Here is an 8,026-nt window from a genome sequence, read left to right as displayed (position 1 = left end):
GGGATAAGCTGTTCTTTGAGGAACTGAGAGGAACTTAGACAAGCTTCCTTTCCCTTTGGTCCAAAGCCTGTAGGATGCTGTCTCTGTTCTGCCCTTTTGACTTGGTTTCCTAAGAAAATTTATGAGATGTCAAGTAACAAAAAGTTGAGAATTAAATGCACCAATTTAGCTGGGCATGCCTGGAATCCCAGCACTTGGGAGGTGGAGGCAGGGGAATCAGGAGTTCAAGGCCAGCCTAACCTCTATAGTATGTTCAAGGCCAGATACATGTAACCATGCCATGAAAATAAAAGGCATCAATTTAATATTTGTAAGACTAGCATCTGTTACAGACCTGTTTATGAAGTAGAACGTCAAGACAGTAAGCAGACTGTATAAATACCCAGGGCATGTTTCTGTTTCCAAATGCCTCATATTTAGTTAGTCCTGGCACCTAGCCCACCCCACACCCCTGTAGACCTACATCGCCTCAACCCAGGATTGGAGTATTTACATATCATTGGATTTTTACTACCGGTGAATAAAAAATTAATCTTTGAACAAATTGGAAAGCACGGTGAATTTACACAATGGAATACAATTAAAGCATAAAGCAGGGGGGCGGGCATGAAATGGCATCATTAATAACAGTACAGTTGGAACTAGAAGTCATCCTGTCAAGTGAAATAAGCCAGGAATAGAAAGACAAGCACCACAGGAGCTCACTCCGGGTTAGACTCTTTCAAAAGTTGTTCTTATAGCAGCTGAGAGACTAACGGTGTTTCCTAGAGACAGGAGATTGGAGAAGTGAGGAGATGGGGAAAGGCGGTGTAGCTAGGCAGGAGTACAAGATTCCGGTGTTTGCTTCTACAGTAGGTGACTCTATCGAGAATAAAGGGGTTTTAACGGCTTTTCCATGAAGAAGTAATTTGAGGGGGTAGATGTTCACCCTTTTCTTTTTGAAAACAAAGTGCAACTTATACATAAAAGTATAAAATACCACATAAGTCATAAATACAAGCACTAGCACTTATGTGTGTTAATTTAAAATTTTAAATAGTTGAAAGCTTTGGTGAAGAATAAAAGGAAATGTCATTTCTCTTCTGCCTGTGTGGCAGGATAGCTTTCAAGGTGGGGGATCTTGATCTCAGAAAGACATCGGATAGGGGGCTCTCCTAACACCGCGCCCACATTTGAAATCCCAAGAAGTTGTCCTGTGAGTGGCTTGGCGGACCTCAACCTATTGCAAACAGTGCCCTCAGCTGCACGGGTGAGTGTCTCAGTACCCAACAGTGGCGGTGCCCTCAGCTGCACGGGTGAGTGTCTGGGCGCCCAACAGTGGCGGTGCCCTCAGCTGCACGGGTGAGTGTCTGGGCACCCAGCAGTAAGCTGTTTGACCCCGGGAGACATGGTGCATGTCTAAGGCTCACTGTGGGACACTCTGGAGGTCTTAGCGCTCTGGGGAATGAAGGGATCAAATGTGCCTCCCTCAGTGAACCTGCGGAGCCGAAGGCCAGAGGCTCCCCTTAATCAACCTGGATTGTGAATCTCTGGGAACTCACTCTGCTCTCTCAGACACACAAAGGGGTGAAACCTTAAAAGGATAATGGAATCTGGAGTTAAATCCAACTATACGGTCAAGGGAAGACCTTCATTTACTGCTGTTTAGAAAACCAAATGTGGGCCTGGAGATGTTTCAGCAGTCAGAACACTTGTTGCTGCTCTTGCAGAGGATCTGAGTTCAATTCCCAGCACCCACAGGTGGTTCATAGCCATCCATAACTCAGGTTCCAGGGATCTGATGCCCTTGTCTGACCTCTGTAGGCACCAGTCACACAGAGAAAATAAAATAAATAAATCTTTTTTAAAGAAAAGAAAAGTAAATGTGGCATGGGTCATATTCCAGGGTCATGGAACCATTGGCACTCCTTGCATTTAGTAACATGTCAGTAAGTGCCAATTTGTTACACAGTTGACCCAGCTTTTTGTGTGTAATTGCCAGTGGTGGGTCTCTGTGGGTAGCCTGACCTTCTGTGTCTAGTCACAGTACTAGCTGGTCCCAGGAGAACAAGGACCATGCACCTGGCTTGGATGATGACCTCCCATGACTTGGCCCGCACAGTACGGAAATGTGTCACGACTCCTCAGCAAGTGGCTCCTCCCTTCTGTTGTCATCTCGCCTCCTCCATCATCCGCCCACACCTACTTCTTCACAATTCCCAAATGTTCGTTGACAGCCGTCTGTCTCCGTGCTAGACGTTACTGGAAAGAGGAGAGACGTCCGTTCCTGAGAACCTCGTAGGCCAAGGGCGGAGAAGGAAGACAGCTCAGAACGTGTTGGGTGCAGCGACATCCGCCCACGGAAGGGTGGCCTTGGCTCAGCTGGACATCTCTGTTGGCCAGAATGGAGAGAATGTAATTTTCAGCCAATAAAATCAAGGGGCAAATGTAGCTAGAGTTTTCCTGCCTGGCCCACAGTCAGGACAAATCTCTATCACTCACCAGTCCCACAGCCGCTCAGACCTGACCAAGTAAATACAGAGACTTTATATTGGTTACAAACTGTATGGCCGTGACAGGCTTCTTGCTAACTGTTCTTACAGCTTAAATTAATCCATTTCCATTAATCTATACCTTGCCACATGGCTCGTAGCTTACCGGCATCTTCACTTGCTGTTTCTCATCGTGGCGGCTGGCAGTGTCTCTCTGACTCAGCCTTCCACTTCCCAGCTTTATTCTCCTCCTTGTCCCGCCTACACTTCCTGCCTAGCCAATGGCCAATCAGTGTTTTATTTATTGACTAATCAGCAACACATTTGCCACACAGAACATCCCACAGCACTTCCCCTTTTTTTCCCAAAAAGGAAGGTTTTAACCTTAACAAAGTAAAATTACATACAATTTGGGAATTTGGGTGTGGCTTCTCTTACTACTTCCTGCTGGAGGGGGCCACTGTATCTTATGGGGACACAAAGAAAATTTTAGGATTATGGAATAGTCCATGAGGCTGTATCGTCTGAGCCAGTTGCCTTGAAATCGTTCTGGATGTTGGATCATCTGGGCCATGGTGTCATTGGAGACCTTTCAGGGGGTCTTGGCTGGTCAAACCTGATGTATCTTAATCTGGAACAAATCCGTAGCCTTTGACTTTCTGTGGGAACAAAAGCAGAGACTCTTTTCCAAAGCAACATATCCTTATATCCAAATTTTGAAGTCAAGGTACCTTTAAAATATACATATTGGTTTACCTCAACATCTTTTACGATCAAATATTTTTCTGCAGTTAAAAGTCCCAAAGACAACACAATCCAGATTCTCTGTGTAATATTCATCTTTACGTGGCTTATTTTTTATATTAATTTTACTGTCTCTTTAAAGACTTTATTTTTTAAAACTATGTATTTGTTTATATAACTATATATCACTTTTTTGTCTCTTTCAAGCCTACGTATATTTTACACACATTTAAACTATTACATCTGAATCTGTCTTATTGTGAATCTATTGCTTTAAACTGCAGCAGTTGTGGCTGCTGGCTCAGCCCACCTCAGCTTCCCAACATGGTGGTGATAAGTACGTTTACCGCCAGCTCTGGGAGCTATTGTGGGTCTATGCTTTTAGCCAAGCAGCGTGTAGCCCAGAAACTTCTTTTTTTGTTTTATACTAGCAAAGGCTAAATCCACCACACAGCTTAATGTGCCACTTGCAGAGGCTTCATTCCCGCCATACTGCAGGTCGAGCGTGCACACCAGAAACCCACAAGTAGCTCAAACCAGCAGCTGCCACTCATTTGAGAGAGACAATTAGGAACTGTTTTTAGCTCCGTTTTAGAATCTTTTTTCTCAGTTTTTAGGTGTAAACTCTTGCCACCACGTTGGACGCCATTTGTAAATGTAACCAACCTTCTTATTAAATAAGAAACACAGAACCAATGCAAAGAAGAAAGCCAAGAGGTCAGAGCTAAGAGCTAAAACCTTACCCTTCCTCCCGCAGTGGTCCTACCTCTCCGAACCAGAGCTACCCCTGTGTTAAAGTCTTTATATAGAGTTCCTGTTCTGCCTTCTCATTGGTTGTAAACCCAACCACATGACCGCCTCATCACGGCCTGTCTGTATAGACCTCCAGGTTTTCTATGATTGGTATTGAGATTAAAGGCATGTGTATCCAATAATGGCTGTATCCCTGAACACACAGAGACTTACCCAGCTCTGCCTACCAAGTGCTGGGATTACAAGTGTACGCCACCACTGCCCTGCTTTCCTATGGCTTGCTAATAGCTCTGACCCCCGAGCAACTTTATTTATTAATATACAAATAACATTTTAATACAAATAAAATATCACCATAGGCAAACTTGGGAAATGTTCTAAAAGCAGAAAATAGAGTAGTGAATCACAGCTCACATCTCCTGTGCCTCAGCCAACCTGAGACTGCACGGTGCTTGCAAAGAGAATAGAGTGACTTGGTTGTTGTTTTTTAAGTTATATTTTATTTTTAATTATGCAAACCTTACTATTTAAAAACTTGAAAATAAATATAAACAACACACACCCAAGCTAACCAGGACTGAGTGCAGGTAATGGACAGTTATGCCAGAGGAGAAAATGCTAATTGTTTTTCTAGTTCTGATTCTGTCATGGAGTTTCTATTTGAGTAGTGGGCAAGTACATAAAATAGATTCAGTACTGAAAGTGTAAAATATAGTATGAAGTTTCACAGTTTCTGTTCCAAATGCCCATTCTAACTGCATAGACATTCGCTGAATTGTATAGACTTTGGGTCTGGTTCATTTGGGTGTGGGCATTATTTTAGTCAGTCACCAGGGAGTCAAGATGGCTCAAGGTTAACCAGGACATTGTACAATGGAGTGTTGGCCACACAGACCTCATTCTGGGATTTAGCATTTAGGGTTGTCATGGGTGCATTTCAGAGCAGTCACCTATGAGTCCCTTACCCCATATACACACAGGTGGGGGGCTCCAAATTCCTAACACCTCTGCTCCCCTACCTCCAGCGTCCCTCCAAGTGGAGACCAGGGAACCAGTCACAAGAAAGAGAACTAGTTCTCCCCATCACTCGGCTTTGATTTCCAGAGGTACGGTCAGGGGGCGCCCATACTTTTATCTCGGTTGTTTCCAAGAGACATCCTGCCTCAAACCTGTCACCCAAAGGACAACCACATTCCACTGTTTTATATTTCAGACTCATGATTATTTGCCTGCTTTTATTTAATTTTGAACTGAATAACTGTAATCAAGGACTGTTTTAATTATACAGCTAACTCCCTCAAAGATCCATAGAAATTTTATGTGCATAAAAAAGAAAAGGAAAAAGAAAAAAAATGCGGATAGGGAAGCTCCTATAATCCCAGCACTAGGAAACCTGAGGCAGGATGATAGCGTGAGTTCAGCGCCACTCTGGACAGCTGGGAGCCTCTCTCACACAAACCAACCACAAAAGCTGTAATAACAACAAAAGAAGGTTGTGGGGGGGTAGCTGGCTTGTTGGTGTTCCCTTAGCATGCTTGAGGGTGCAGTCCCTAGCCCCACACAAACAGGGTGTCACTTGTAATCCAGGACTGGGGACGCAGCTGCAGGAGTTTATCTTTAGCTACATACTGAATTTGAGGCCAGCCTGGGCCTACATGAGACCTGGTATCCAAAGCCTTAATGCCAGTTTCCTAAAAGAATAAAACAAAAAGGAGTCAGGAACATTTGGTATATTTTTATCCATTAATATTTTACATTTCATAGGTGGCACTGGTGTTTATATCTTTCTTTTAGTATTTCTCTCTGTCTCTCTGTCTCTGTCTCTGTCTCTGTCTCTCTCTCTCTCCCTCTGAATATTCCCAGGCTGCACTGGAACTTGATGTGGAATAGAGATGACTTTGAACTTCTGATCTTCCTGTCTCATCCTGCCTGGCCCCTTGTTCATGCCAGGCAGGCAGGCAGTCTACCAGCTGAACCCCATCTCCCCACATCAGTGGACTTGTATTGTCATTTAAAATGCCTTCGTCATGGAGAGTGGAATAGTTAATTCATCGGTCAAAAACTAAAAGTGTTCAATGTCTTTGGTAAATTGGCTTTGGTACATTACCATTTAGGAACGGCTTGTTTCTAAGTAGTCTGTAATCCTGTTAAAACTATGGTGGGGTTGTTGGCACTAACCTAGATTTAAAAAAAAAAGAGGCAAAAGACAAATGATTAAAATACAGAAAATATAGTTTGCCTACATTAAAGGTATTATTCTTGCTAAAAATTTCAGCTAAAAATATAAATCAGGGTGGACAATTGATGGTAAACATCCTTACATACATCGTGTTACTGTTGCTAAGCAGAACACCTGATAGGGAGAGATTTTTGGAACACTGAAATGTCTGGCCTTAAGTCTTTGGAGATGGCCATAAAGTCTGGGTGACCCTAACAGATGCAAAATGACACAAAGCACAATCCTAAAAATAGTTAAACATACAAAACTTGCACCTAACTTACTTCCAAACATTAATATCAGGCTGTGTCCATCCCATGCCCTTCACTTTCTCTGTTTCCTCTTGACCCCCAGGCAAAGTGGATTTGATTTTTCTCGGTTCTTCCATTTGGGCCACTGGATGTTGGGATGCAGTAGAAGCCAGGGTAGGTGCCGAAGCCAGGCAGCGTGGGGACAGGCAGGGGTGGCTCAGCCACCCTCTGCCAAGCCCTGTGGATAACGGATGGACTGTCAGCAGTGTTGCTGACAGGGCCCGCACTCCCCTCCACAGGCTCCTTTCCCAGTGGACGGTCCGGCCAGCTGTCTGGGCAGCAGGAATAGCCGTTCATCTCCAAGTGAGACCTGTGGGAAAATCCTCTCTGGCCCATAATTGATTCCACTCTGCCAGCCCCAGTCCTGGAAGCCGAAAGGAACCCGGCAGCAGGCTGCGGAGGGCAGCTCGCCTGCCGGGTGCTGCTGGGTGGAGAGCAAAGGCCGTTAGGGCCCCCTGCAATTAACACTAATCTCAAAATTGGCCTCTGACAGCAAAGACCAGCACCTGACAGCTAATTACTTGTGTCACCCCGATGTGCGGCTTCACACGGAAAGGTTATGGATCAGAGAGTGGGGTCTCCCCTCCCCCACGTGGGTTCGTTTGTCTCAGCAGAGAACAGTGAGGAATTGTTCCTGTTGCTTCCTTCCCAGAAGTCTTGGAAGTTCTCAGCCTTCATCTCAAAGACAGGCTCCTAACTAACCTTTGTAAGGCCTGACACAAGGATGCTGGACCACTTAGCCTGTGCTGAAGCCAGAGAAAGGCTTAGGTTTGCTCACAACACACCAGAGTGGTGGAGGTCCGAAATCCAGCTGAACGTAGAAGTAAGGGATTCCGGAATCTGGCCAAACTGTCGGTCTTGTGTATTATGGCCCTCACCCTGGGGAGGAGTCATACATGGTTTCTTTTGCAAATGGAATTGCAAAAGTCGGCTGCCTTTGATTATTTTTCAGTCTTTTCACAAATTTTCAAGTAGCTATTTATGTGTGACACACATAGGTATATTGCATTAAGTGGGTGGTTTAAGCTGCCTTGACCATAATAAAGTGAGCAATGCGGGGGGGTGGGGGGGTGGGGGGGGGATGTTTCCATAGGACATTGACTTCCTATTTTACACTCCAGTCCACAAATACTTTCTTTTTTTTACAGTCGTTTATTTATTCAGTGTGTGTGTGTCCACACAAGTGTGTATGAATGCACATGCCACTTGAGCAGAGGTCAGAGGACAGCTTGCTGGAGTCAGTTCTCTCCTTCCACCTTGGGGATGGCAGGGATCAAACTCAGGTCATCAGGCTTGGTGGCTAGTACCTTTAGCTGCTGAGCCACCTCACTGGCTCCCAAAGACTCGCTGAGGACTTGTTTTATGCAAGTTCTGGGCATATCAGCTATGACAAATTTATTGGTCTTAGGAACTCACATTTTGGAGAAAGAATTCAATACATAAGGAAGGTGCAGTGTAGCATGCTACTCCTTTTTTAAAAACATCTTCCCTTTTCAAAAATATTTATTCATTTATTTATTTTGAGAGTT

At 44.5% G+C, this 8,026-nt stretch overlaps 1 long non-coding RNA gene across 1 annotated transcript; it reads right to left on the bottom strand.

Moving 5' to 3' along the window:
• Positions 1 to 281: 281 nt before the first annotated feature.
• LOC128097664 (uncharacterized) lies at positions 282 to 7,140 on the bottom strand. Its single transcript, XR_008213938.1, has 2 exons — positions 6,471 to 7,140; positions 282 to 6,146 (listed from the first exon to the last, which is right to left on the bottom strand). It is a non-coding gene; the product is annotated as an uncharacterized LOC128097664 (long non-coding RNA).
• Between the last annotated feature and the right edge of the window lie 886 nt (positions 7,141 to 8,026).

The sequence above is a fragment of the Peromyscus californicus genome, unplaced genomic scaffold, assembly GCF_007827085.1.
Source record: "Peromyscus californicus insignis strain IS unplaced genomic scaffold, ASM782708v3 Scaffold_5__1_contigs__length_169319896, whole genome shotgun sequence".
In the NCBI taxonomy this organism is placed as follows: Eukaryota; Metazoa; Chordata; class Mammalia; order Rodentia; family Cricetidae; genus Peromyscus; species Peromyscus californicus.
Note: the sequence above shows the minus strand (reverse complement) of the source record. Positions and strands in the feature narration are given on the sequence as shown.